Source organism: Dioscorea cayenensis, chromosome 20 (assembly GCF_009730915.1).
Source record: "Dioscorea cayenensis subsp. rotundata cultivar TDr96_F1 chromosome 20, TDr96_F1_v2_PseudoChromosome.rev07_lg8_w22 25.fasta, whole genome shotgun sequence".
NCBI lineage: Eukaryota > Viridiplantae > Streptophyta > Magnoliopsida > Dioscoreales > Dioscoreaceae > Dioscorea > Dioscorea cayenensis.
In genome coordinates, this window is record NC_052490.1 from 27,350,713 (window position 1) to 27,364,525 (window position 13,813).

Below are 13,813 nucleotides of genomic sequence, written 5' to 3' on the forward strand. Positions count from 1 at the left end.
AAAGAAGTTAAATTATCTAAAAATTCATGGAGATCCACTGCACTCTCTCTGACTTTTTCATTTTCAATTAGATCCCTCTTTTTTTAAGTCATTTTTTTAATCCTTGGTTTTACTTCCGTCAAGTAAATGAAAGCAAAATATGACAAATGCCCATATCTTAAATAAAAAGGCAAAAACAAAAGTTTTCCCATCAAGTCACATCACATTAAATGTGATGTACAACAATAAAGTGTTTTTGTCAGATCCTACAGCAGCAGCAGCAGCGCCGTCGTAAGGATGTTGGGGATGCCGTTCAACTTACTCCGGGGGGTTCATCCAGGGTGAAGTAACGGTTAGTGCGGAAGCTTACTAAAGAGAGTTTAGAGAGGAAGGAGCATGGGAGATGAAGGCAAGAGAGACAAGAGACAAGAGAGGTATTCACAAATGAAGGACTTCTTTATTGCATAATACTTGGGATGGGTGGATACAAAGGATGAGGATGATACTAGGACTATAATGCCCAAGAGGTAATTCCTCTCCTTACAACACAAGGGTGCCTTATATAGGCTCCAAGAGACTTAACCCTCAAGCAACTAAACTCATGGTTAGCTAACTTAACCATGGTTGGACACTATTACAGACAAGACACATACCTAATTGTCATGTAGCTAACATGACAATTACCAAACTTATTAAGTACAAGCATGCTCTTCAACAGTAAAACTACTGTTGCTACAGTTGACCTATTTTACATACTAAAAAAAACAAATACCGACTCCTTTACATATTAAAAACAAACAACACTGCTTCAGTCCACCAAAAGATGAGCAATAGTTATGTCTTCATGTGGAGAGTCTTCTGAATCTTGTGGGAAGTGGCCATTAGGAATGCCCAAAGGAAGTTCGTTGTCTTGATCCTCGATTATTGGAAGATAGTTTGAAGAATAGTCTCCCATATGTTGGAGTGAGATAGTTGCATTTACGTCTTTGAAGTGTTGGACTGCTGAAGGTTTATTATACTTGAGGTTTGCAAATGGAATATCGATAGGAAGTACCTCTTTTCTTGAGTAGACTTTCATAGTAGAATCCTCCATTGCTAAGGGATAGTAATAGGACTGTCTGATGCTGATGAAGGTGAATGCTCGCCATAAAGGAAGTTGTTCAGTGACGGGAATAGTAAATGACTGTATTTCTTCTGTGAATACTTCAGTTGGAATGTGCAGTTGATACGGAACAGATTTCATGAATAATTCCAAAGTGATTTGATGTCTTGCATCTTCCAAGTATCCTTCTTCATAACCTGGTGGAATTGACTTGATTGAGAGATTGATGACTGCAGGTAGTTTTAGCTTCTTGAATATTTTTGTCAATAGATATGAAAGCTTCCAGTGCTTCTGTAGGAACTTGATCTGTTTTGGCCTTGTAAGTATTAGTCTGCTGATCATGCCATATTGTAGTAGCCTTTCAACACTGAATAATATCCCTTTTATTTCTTGGTCGATCCAGGAAGATAGATCAAAAGATGCTTTAACAATGAAGAAGCCTTTTTCACATTGGCAGTCTTGATGGCGGTGTGCTGAGTCTTGATATAGATCAACGGAGAATGCCATGCCATGAGGATGTACCTTTTCTTTGGCCATTTCTTGAAGTAGTATTTGAGTTTGGACAAAGTCTTCATATGCTGTCTTGAGAACCTTTTGTAAAATTATTTGTTGTACATCTTGAATAACTGGAGGGAACCTTTCAAGAGTTTCTTCTTTTTGTTTCTGATTTTGAATCATATGCTGGGATATTTCTTTGTAATCTTCAGTTACCTTTTGGAGCTTTTTGTTGAGTTCTTCAATTTCTTTTTTCTTAACATCAATTTCAGTTTCTAGTAATTTTATTTTTCGATCTTGGGCAATGAAGTGTTCAACGGCTGGTGGAGAATAAACTTTTGTTTGGGGTTGATGTGATGTAGAGTTGTATGGGATTATGTGACTTGGTTTTGCATTTTGGTCTTGGAAATATTGACTAAGGTTTTTCATGGATTGGAGATATTGGGTATTGTTTCTATTATTCCAAAGATTATCAAGAAGAGTTTGTTGTTCATGATCCAAGATATTGGTAGTACGGAATTTATGTTTTTGTGGGATAGTGGAGAATTGAAGGGTAGGAAAAGGGTTTCTTTGTGCTGAAGGAACTTTAGACATCTGCAAAACAGAATCCTGTTAGTTTTATAAATTTTTATATTTTGTATTTTTGGATGATGGTGATCCAGACTCCCACCATAGCAAGAACGCGAATGGACCTGCTGGTTTTTGCAGCCACAGTCTTACTATGCGGATGGACAAGCCTTTTGTTTTCAATTAAGTTTATTTTCTTGTATAATTCTACTTAATTGATCTGCGATAATGTTGTCTTTTCCTTTAATATGTTCAATAATAACATGAAATCCATTTCCAACTATATAATCTATGAATGTTAACCATCTGTTTGTAGATAATTTATTTTCTGACTTTTTATGATAAAAAGAAACAATAGCTTGACAGTCAGTTCTTAATAAGAATTCTTTGCTTTCTATAACAAATAATTTAAATTTTTCCATTGCTTTAATACATGCTAATATTTCTGCATCTGTACTTGTTACTTTAGTATTATAAGTTCCACTGTCATATCTGCTTATTTTTTCTTCATTTTTTGTTGATTCCTTTTTTGGTCTAAATTTTAAAACAGCTCCCCAACCACCTATACGACCATCTGATTCAATTATTAAGTATGAATTTAATGGTGGTAGTTCTAAAGGTTTTATGTTGCTTACAATTTGTTTGATTTTTTGAACAAGTTTAATATCTTCATTGTTGAATTTCCTTTCACCATTTTGTTTTGTTTTATTATATAATGGTCCAGCCAATTTACTTAGATTTGGTATGAAGTTTCTTGCATAGTTTAATTTTCCTAAGAATGATTGAATTTGTTTTAATCCTTCCAATTTATCTGGTATTTCTAAAATACTGCTTGCTATATGTTTCTGTAATTCTATTTCTCCTTTTCCAATAATTACTCCTAGAAATTCTATTTTTCTGCACCCAATTTTCATTTTCTTTTCAGATAATACTAAACCATGTTGTTTGCATTTATTAAAAAATATTTTTAAATGATTTATATGCTCCTTTATATTATTGCTAAATACTAAGATATCATCAATATATGTGACAATAAATGAATCGTTTCTGGATATATTATCCATTTTTCTTTGAAAAATTTGAGGAGCATTTTTTAATCCAAATGGCATAACTTTCCATTCATAATGCCCATTATGTGTTACAAATGCTGTCCATTTTCTACTTTCTGGTTCTAATTTAACTTGCCAAAAACCACTTTTTAAATCAAATTTGCTATAAATGTTTGTTCCTTTGATTTTGTTTAATAATGCTTCTTTATTTGGTAATGGATATCTGTCATCTTCTGTATTATCATTTAATCTTTTATAATTAAATACCATTCTGCTTTTTCCTCTAATTATTTCACTATGTTTATTTACTATAAATGCTCTGGTTCTATGAGGACTTTTGGTTGGTTCTATTATATTTAAATCCATTAATTCTTTTATATGTTGATTGAATTCTTCTTGTTCATATGGAGTTGCTTTTATTACTGGACAGGTTATTCTGATATCTGGATTTATTATTTCTAATTTACAATTTTCATTTGTCCTGTCTATGTTTTTAATTGGATTTTCTCCTATAGTTCCATCTTTCTTTAGATCTTCTATTATAGGTTCAATTTTATCTTTTAAAGGAGTTATCTGATTTAATTCAATATAGTTCATTGCTTCAATTTCTTCATCTAATGGGATGTTAATTTATGATATATATGCTAAAGATTGTATTTTTGTTGTTGTTTCTAAATGATTTACTTTATTAAATAGCATTACCTTTTCTCCTTGAATAAATATTCCTCCTGTTTGATTTTTTATAAAATTCATGCCTAGTAAAATTTTTATAGAATTTTCATTTGTTATTGGCTTAATCCAAGTATATGGTAAATTATATTTTTGATTATTTAAGATGATTGAGCAGTCTATTAATTTTTCATTTAAAATTAATTGATTTCCAAAGGCATCATTTACTAATGCTTTTTGTGTTGTTTTTTTCTTTATATTTTAATGGCACAATATCTTCTGTTATATAAGTTTTACTTGCTCCTGTATCAATTATTCCTTTTTCTGAAATTTTAAATCCATCTTTAAATTCTAAGATAAAATCAATGTTAAGGAGATTGTTATTTTTATAATAAATAGTCATTATGCTTTCTGTTTCTATTGAATTTTTATCTTTTCCATGGGTCATTGTATTATTTTGACTTTGTTTTTTATTTTCTAATTGTTCTTGTAATTTTTTAATTTCCTCTTCTAGGTTTTTGATTCTTTTTAGAAATTGGTTTATTACTTCTTTATACATCATATTGTTTTATAAGGATTTTCTGTTTCTTCTAGAAAGAAATTTGGTCCTTCATTTCCATCAAAAATACTACATATATCACTATCATTTTCACTATCATTACTAGCTATACTTACTATATCAATTTCATCATGTATTTCTAGATTTTGATACATATTTAATCTTTCTTTATTTACTTGTGAATTTTTGCATTCTTTTTGCATAATGTCCTTCTATTCCACATAAATAACATTTTACATTTTTCACGGTGGTTTATGTGTTTTAAATTTTTTTAACATGATTTGGTTTTTGGTCTTCCTTTTTTAAAGTATTGACTTCTTTTTAATCCTTTTTTTGGTTTTTTCCATTCATTATTTAGAAATTTGGTACATATATTTTTACTACAATAAGCTGTAATTTGATATTTGTACTGTTTGCTTGACTTCTAAACATTTATCTTTTTAAATAATTAAATGTAAACATTATTGCTTTGGCCCTATTCGAGTTAAATTTTTCATGTCCTTTTTTTCGATCCAATTTTTTTAAAATAATATCTCCTAAAGGTTTAGGGAGTTTGTTAAACCATTTTTTAGTTAATTCATTATTTGTGAATGCTCTTCCTGTTTTAGCTGCTAATGTTATGTATGCTTGACTAAATTGAACAATTTCACCAAAGTTTTGGATTTGGAGTCTTTCTAAATCTCTAGCTGCCATATCTTGTAATAATGTGTCTCCTCTAGATGGATTAGTTCCTAAGATGATTTGTCTAATTTGTCCTGTTACATTATATGGGTTGTCAGCCATTTGTACCATGTATTGATATTCTTCTGAATAATTAATTTTCCAACTATTTAGTAAATCTCTTGCAGTTGTTCCTAAAAGATTTTCAATAAAGTTTGTTGTTCCTATTGAGTCTAATGTATGGGGTATCCTTTCTAATGCATTTATGGCATCTGATTCCCATCTATCAATTAATTCTGGCCATTTTTGAGGATGGACTGTACTTAATACTAACATACTTCCTTCATTATTTTGTTTTGGCATTGTTTTTATAACTTCTAAAGGATCTGGTTTTCCTTTATATGTTTTAAAATTTTCTTCATAGTAATTGGTTGAATTAAAATTATGTTGTGATGGAAATTGTAAAGGTTGTGTTGTTCTACTAGTTCTTTCAATTGTTGTCGGTGTTATTATTGTTCTAGTATTTGAACTTTCTGCTCTTTGATTATCTGAAACATTACTTGCTCTTGATTCAACATTCATCATTATTTCTTCTATATTAATTTCTTCTAATTGTTTTATCATTTCTTGATATTCTTCATCTTCTTCATTATTATTAATTTCTTCCATTATATAGTTTTCTTCTGTTTGTATTTTTGTTGGATAATTATATTTATCATATCTGCATTCTATTAAAAATTTTATGTCATCAATATCATCTGGTAATTCTTCAAAATCAATTGTCCAGTCATATCCTGGATATATTTTTTCGATTATTTCTTCTATATCCATTTTTGTTTTAATATTTGATCTTTTATAAATTGTCCTTTTGATGAAGATTTCTTAGTTTTATCATGATATTTATAAATATTATTTGTATTATAATTGTTTGATTCATTATTTCCTTAGTTTGATTTATTTTATAATATCTTTCTTTTTAATATTTTTGTTGATATTATTTGTTTGATATATTGATAAGTTGATTTTCTTTTGTTGATTTAAGATAATAGTTGTTATACTTTGATTAATTTTTGTTTTTAGATTGAACTGAAATAAGATTTGCAGAAAATATAAAATTACTACTAATTTGCAGTAAAATAAAATTTACTTCTACTTTGTAATAACTTGAAATAAGTAAGAGAGAATACTTATGCAGTAACAAGATCCACAACATGTAATATGATAGAAGTTAAACTTGGTAAATAACCCTATTTGATCCATAATTATTGTAAGTAAAAACATGTTTTTGGTTTTTGTTGGTTTTTTAGTTTTTTGTGGGTTTTTTAAAATTAAACTCCTTTTCACCATGGACATTCTCATGTCGGCTCATTCAATCTTACCGTCTTAGGACCTACTGACCCTTTCCCTCTGGTACTTAGGCGATCCTTGTAGAGTCTCCAGTTTCCAAAGCCTGAGTGTTCCACTTTGCATAATTACTTGGAAGTATAATTTTTTGAGATCATCTTGATTATCTTTTAAAATATAAGAGTTCATCTTTCCAACTGTCAGAGTTCAGACTTACCTCCACACTCTGTTTTCCCCTTAACGGACCTCCTGTCCTCTGGCGGGTACTGTTTGGTGCTCTCCAGTTTGTCTTACTCTTAGATTAGTTAGAAAAACTCTTTATATAAAAGATACATCTTTTAAGCTCAAAAATATTTTTCGAAGATCTGTACAAAACTCATTTTTTAGATTTTTTGATATGGGTTCATGGATCAAATAAAAGCTATACTACCAAGGTAAAACTTACTATCTACATGTTGGGGACCCTGTTAAGGGTTTTACCCCTGCATGGTAAACATTACCTTGAGGTTTTCGAGGAAGGTTACTGTAGCTCTGATACCACTAGATCCTACAGCAGCAGCAGCAGCGCCGTCGTAAGGATGTTGGGGATGCCGTTCAACTTACTCCGGGGGGTTCATCCGGGGTGAAGTAACGGTTAGTGCGGAAGCTTACTAAAGAGAGTTTAGAGAGGAAGGAGCATGGGAGATGAAGGCAAGAGAGACAAGAGACAAGAGAGGTATTCACAAATGAAGGACTTCTTTATTGCATAATACTTGGGATGGGTGGATACAAAGGATGAGGATGATACTAGGACTATAATGCCCAAGAGGTGATTCCTCTCCTTACAACACAAGGGTGCCTTATATAGGCTCCAAGAGACTTAACCCTCAAGCAACTAAACTCATGGTTAGCTAACTTAACCATGGTTGGACACTATTACAGACAAGACACATACTTAATTGTCATGTAGCTAACATGACAATTACCAAACTTATTAAGTACAAGCATGCTCTTCAACAGTAAAACTACTGTTGCTACAGTTGAATAGCTAGTAATGATAGTGAAAATGATAGTGATATATGTAGTATTTTTGATGGAAATGAAGGATTTATGCTTTCTGTTTCTATTGAATTTTTATCTTTTCCATGGGTCATTGTATTATTTTGACTTTGTTTTTTATTTTCTAATTGTTCTTGTAATTTTTTAATTTCCTCTTCTAGGTTTTTGATTCTTTTTAGAAATTGGTTTATTACTTCTTTATACATCATATTGTTTTATAAGGATTTTCTGTTTCTTCTAGAAAGAAATTTGGTCCTTCATTTCCATCAAAAATACTACATATATCACTATCATTTGTCTTTTACACTCTTTCTTTTTTTCATTTTTCTTCAACTTCTTCTTTGTCATCTTACTTGGGTTGCCAAAACCTCAACTTCTTTTCATCTTGTTTGGGTTGCTCGTTAAAAATATCAACACGCACGTTCTTCTTCATCACCATCTTCTTCTTTTTCTTCTTCCTAATAATTTTCATGCTTTTACGGCTGTGGAAACTTACAAGCTTCTTCTTATTTTCCATGTTTTTGTGGCTGTAGAATTTTACAACTTTCTTCTTATTTTTCATGTTTTTGTGACTATGGATCTTACAAGCTTTTTGAAATTTCATGTAGATGTAATCAAGAATAGAAACTTTTTGTGTTGTGGTGCGATACAAAGGAGAATGATGCATGCTTCAATTCAACGTCTTAAGCTCATGGGAGTCAGTCATGGGTGAGATATGTGTGGGTTGGAGCCTGAATGTTTCTCAAGTGAGAGTGAAATTCGTAACACCTGACTCATACAAAATGCTTTCCCCAATTGAGTCTGACCCGGATTTTCAACGCATGTATAATATATACCATAGTTTCAACAAATTTGTCGTGGATATTACCATAGAGGAAGTGAGTGGCTCTGCAGATGGAAACTGGGATTCAATGACCCCATCGTAATACAACAATGACTGCTATTGCTGGTTATTTTTCGGTTGTGTTCTTGTGTTTAAGTCATCGTTACTTTGTATTCCTATCATTTCCTGTGTATTATTATCTTTTCTTGTGTATTATAATTATTTCTTGTGTGTTTATGCCTATTTTCTGTGTATTATATACATTTCCTATGTATTATTAATTTTTCCTTTGTAGTAATCATTGTTCCTGTGTATTTTGTGTATTTTTGTTTATTACAACATAGGGAATCCTTCTCAGACAGCATGAACCCAATGGCAATACTTTTCTCTTTGAACATCCTCCTTCTGTGGCATTCAATATTGCAGGGTGTTCCCAAAAACATGATGGGTCGACATTAAAAGTAGGTCAACGATTTAAGAATGCATACCACTTCAAAGATTACCTGCGAAGCACAACTATAAGACAAAAATGCTAATGGCGAGTGCATACTTCGAAAAGGAGACATCGGTACGACAGCGCATTTGCGGTGGAGACATCGGTACGACAGCGCATTCAAAAGCAAGCAAGATGTGGGTTTCTGAACGTGTCATGCAGAAATTGAAAGAACGACATTATATAGAGCTGTTGACATACCATACGTGTCATCCAATTTCGGGGTTCTTGCAGAAGATGGGAAGTATATGGCCTATCGTACAAGCATGCATGTGCCAAGATCATGCAAATAGACACAAATATTCATTTTTACATATACGATTAATTCACAGTTGAATGTTATCATCGGGCGTATGCCATCCCAGTATCTTCGATTTTCAGACAGTGACAAGCCATCTGACGATAAGCAGGAGCTTTGAATTCGGCTGCCAATATCAAATAAACGGTCCGACCGTCCAAGAAGGAAGAGAATCGAGTCACAAGCCATCGATGTCTACTATTTACATTGTAGTGGTGCCGTCAAGCTGGACATAATCGTAGATCATGTTATGCAGTCATAGCGGACTGAACATTCTATACAAAATGGTAATGTAATTTATTTGTTTTTATTGTTACCATGTTTAGTTTCTGTTTAATATAAGCATGATCTGTGTTTGTTTTGTTGTTGTTGTTGTTGTTGTTGTTGTGTAGCTTGTGTATTAAATTGGTTTCCTATGTATATATTCGGAGTACTATGTATTATTTTTGTTTAATGTGTAGAAAACCTTCAGTTTGCTATGTACTATATTCATTTCTTATGTGTTATATTGGGTTGGTGTGTATTATTTACATTTCCTGTGTATCTTTAACTTTTCATGTTTAGTAAATTATGTTGATCTGCATTGTTTTTGTTAGTGCAACCACACTATTTAAATTGGCATGATTTGACACCAAGGCAAGATGACGTGGAAACCATGGTGACAAGGCATGATTGATGACATGGAAAGCATGGTGACATGGCATGGAAACTTAGCTTGCAAGGCTAAACATCTTTGAGATCTTGGTGGAATTATTTTTAGTAAGTCTATAACATGGAGGATATTATCTTGAAGATCTTGGTGGAGCTATTTTTAGTAAGTCTATAACATGGAGGAAATTATCTTGAAGACTATTTGAAGACAAGATCATATCAAGACCATATTTAGGTGATTTGATTGAAGACTAAATATGATGGAGCTTAATTGAAGAAATATCTATTCATGGTATGAATGAAGGCTAATTGAAGATATGATTTGAAGAATCCTTGATGAAGATTGATTGAAGTCTATTAACGGCAAGATTTGAAGACCAAACTTGGGTGAATTGAAGATCAAGTTTGGAGAATCTTTGAAGACCAAATTTAGGTGAATTGAAGACTAAGTTTGGCAAGTTTCATGAAGACGCACAAGGACGTGCGCCCCTTGCGAGGGGACTGCGTGATGAGGAACTGAGGAGGTAGGCTAGTTGCCGGCAGTCGGGATGGGAAATTTGGCTGCATCGATTCGGACTAAGCATGACCGGGAGGTTGATAGGTCTTGAGGTCGTCCGCAACGTAACCAGAACTCAGTCAAGTCAGCAGTCAGGGCCATGTTGCAACTTATGTTACAACATGAGTTGCAACAGCTAATTTCGGAAGGTTTTTAAATTAGTAGCCGCGGAGATTCTAAAAGAGGTATGTGCTATATTTGGGACGTTGAGGCGTTTATATAAGCTACCTTGCTTGTAGATTGTAAGTGTGACTCTTGGGTGACTCTTGGAGGAGAGTGTGTGAGCACCAGACAATCTAGAGAGGGTAGTGATCTTTATTGTTGAGAGTGTGAGTGACAAGTGTTTGTACTCATCTATTTTTACCTCTTTTAGTGGATTGTTTATCTCCGGGCTTGGCCCCCCAGACGTAGGCGAAGTGGATGCCGAACTGGGTTACCAACGTCGTGTCTCTCTTTCTTGTTTGGTTTGTGTATGCTTGCATGAGTGTTTGAATGTTCCCTAAAACCCACAAACCACACCGGTGGAACTAACAGTTTTCATTCACAAAGAACAAAAAAAAAAACACAAGTACATGTATGGAAACTGAAGTTATGAAAATGTTATTGTTCACATGAACATGGAATACATCAACATTATGACTTATTTGAAATGCCTTCGTCATTTGCAGAAGCTTCTTTTTTGCTATCGATCTCCTAACTGTCAACAATTCTCTTTGTCACTAGCTGACACAAGTTTGAAGAACTACAAAGCAAGAAAACACACAACAAATACAATGTCGTCAGCATATCATACACAGTTAATCTATAATATACACATAAAAATGAAACACTACACATTAATTACATTTTATACACAAGAAGCAAGGATTCTACATAGGATGCTAGGAATATACACAGGAAGCAAGGATTCTACACATGAAGCTTATATTTTGGGTATTATACACATGAAACTATTATAATACACATGAAACAACTCATTGCACAAAATTAGCAAACATTTTGTACAGAAAGATGACACACTTCCCTGTTTTCCTTTGAGTGATTTCAATAGCGGGCATATAGACGCCGTTTTTATGAAACTGTTCTCCCCATAACACATTATATGGGGTGACTGTCCGAATTATAGTTTTTTCACACTGTCCGTCGTCTCATAGAACGAGATGATTAGGGTAATGGTGCACCCTTTCATGTGCACACTTAAAATGTCACGAACTGTGTATGTTTTGATGTTGTTATGTAGTTGACTGGGTACCTGTGTTTTAATTTTATTTCCTGTGTATTTTTTCATCTTGTGTGTATTATTTCTATTGAATGTGTAGTAGTTTTGTTTTTTGTGTATATATTATTTTCGTTTGGTGTGTATTATTTATGTTTCCTGTGGATTGTCCATATTTTCTTGTTTAACATTCCATTTGATGTGCATCATTTGTTGAGTACATTTCGAATTTACGACTGATTTTGTAATTACAAACAACAATATTAGTCACTTATAAACAACAAAAAAAATGACAAATAATAATATGGATACTAAAGTTCTTGTAATGTTAATGTTTACATTAAGTACTGATGTCAGAACCCTATAGATTTTGATCTTAGGTTCGGCGTTTAAGTTTACCATTGTCTCCTCCATCATGTATAACACACTATTAAAATTAAGAAAATTTTAATTTAAACAGTTAGTAAACATGTGTGTGTATATATATATATATATATATATATATATATATATATATATATATATATATATATATTGCATGGACCAATTTTTCAAAATTATAAAAAAATAATACCAAATTACAAATTCAATAATTCTTCAAAATTGTAGAAAAACTTAATATATTTTTTGAATTTTTTTTTTTAATAACGGTCTAATTAGATATGCAATGAATATTTTTTTTATGAAGTTGAATAAATCATAATTTCATTAATAAAAAATTATAACAAAAACAAATAGCAAGGTAGCATAACAAGAAAGAAATAAAGAAATTGGAATAGATTATTAAGAGTGATTGGTAATCTTACAAAATAAAATAAGTTTTATTAACCAACTTAAAAATAATTTCATTAATTATTTATAAAATAATAAGTAAATATTATTTAAAACTATCTTAATCTTTAAACAAAATTAAAATACTATAAATTTAGAAAAAAAATAAATTTGAAATTTATTATCTTCAAAATTAAAAAAACCAATGTTTCAAATTCAATTTTTAAGAAGATAATAATAATAATAATAATAATAATAATAATAATAATAATAATAATATCCAAACTTTGGTTTCAATCCAAATTCCAATGACTCCACATGCCAACCATCATCGCTAAAGGTTCCCAAGGAAAAAAGTGGTGTCATTTCAACCGGTTGAAATGATGGGCAATTAATACTTTTTAAACGTTTTCTCTCAAGGGTATTAGCGTAATTTCACAGGGATTTTAACACCTCCGTTTTCTCCGTCAACTGCTAATGGGATGAAAAGTAAATAAAAGAAAAAAAGAGGACCTGTGAAGAAACTCAATACTTTAGGGGATTTAATGGGATTATACAAATTTTCCAGGGATTTTCAGTATTTCCCCAAAAAAAAATTATTCTATTAAAAATAATATATAAGTCAAGTGATCATAAAGAGATGGGGAAGAAGAAAATAACGAAGAAGGGTTGTAAACTACTTAAAGGGTGTAAATACCATTTTATAAAAAAAGATAATAAAAAATGTAAAAGCCAGAAATTAGTATTTATTTAATGATTTTATTATGTCATACAACTAGTTTAAAAGCACAATAATATATGTATATATTAATATATATACACACACACATATATTGGTGTGTACCTCAAGCATAATTATTTTTTTATCATTTAATAATAGAAAATAGGTGATTTATCTTTTGTCTCTTTTAGATGTAAATTTTATATATTAACTTTTGTGTGATTTTATTTTTTTAACATTTGAGATATAATAACTCCAAAATATGTTAATATTTTAAATATTCATTTATTAATTATTAAAATTATACAAAATATCATTTGTCCCCAAATAATGTTAGGAAATCATGTTTTGGATTTACAACAAGGATAGACATAAATTGGAATCTTGATTTGGCTAAGTTTGCATTAATTTATCTTTTTATTTGAACACATGCAAATATGTACAAAGTATAAGTTTTTTAGCACACGTTCCCAAGAACAATTAGATGCTCATCTAATGGTCCTCGTTTTGTCAGCTATGTTAGGCAAAGAACTACAATGCAAGTGCTCAGTTGAATCTGAATAACACATCAATGAAGATTAAACACACTGCCAAATTTGAATGTAAGAACAAAATATCACAAATAGAGACACGATTTATTTACGTGGAAGAAACCTCCTCCAGGCTAGAGGAAAAAAACTATGAGACTAAAGCCTCTTAATCTTCCACTATAATAAACAATAATGGACAATACAAGAGAGTCTTCTTTAGATAACACCAGAGGCATACACCATCAACCAATCATCATAAATAACAAATCCATTTGAAAATCGTAAGAGATGA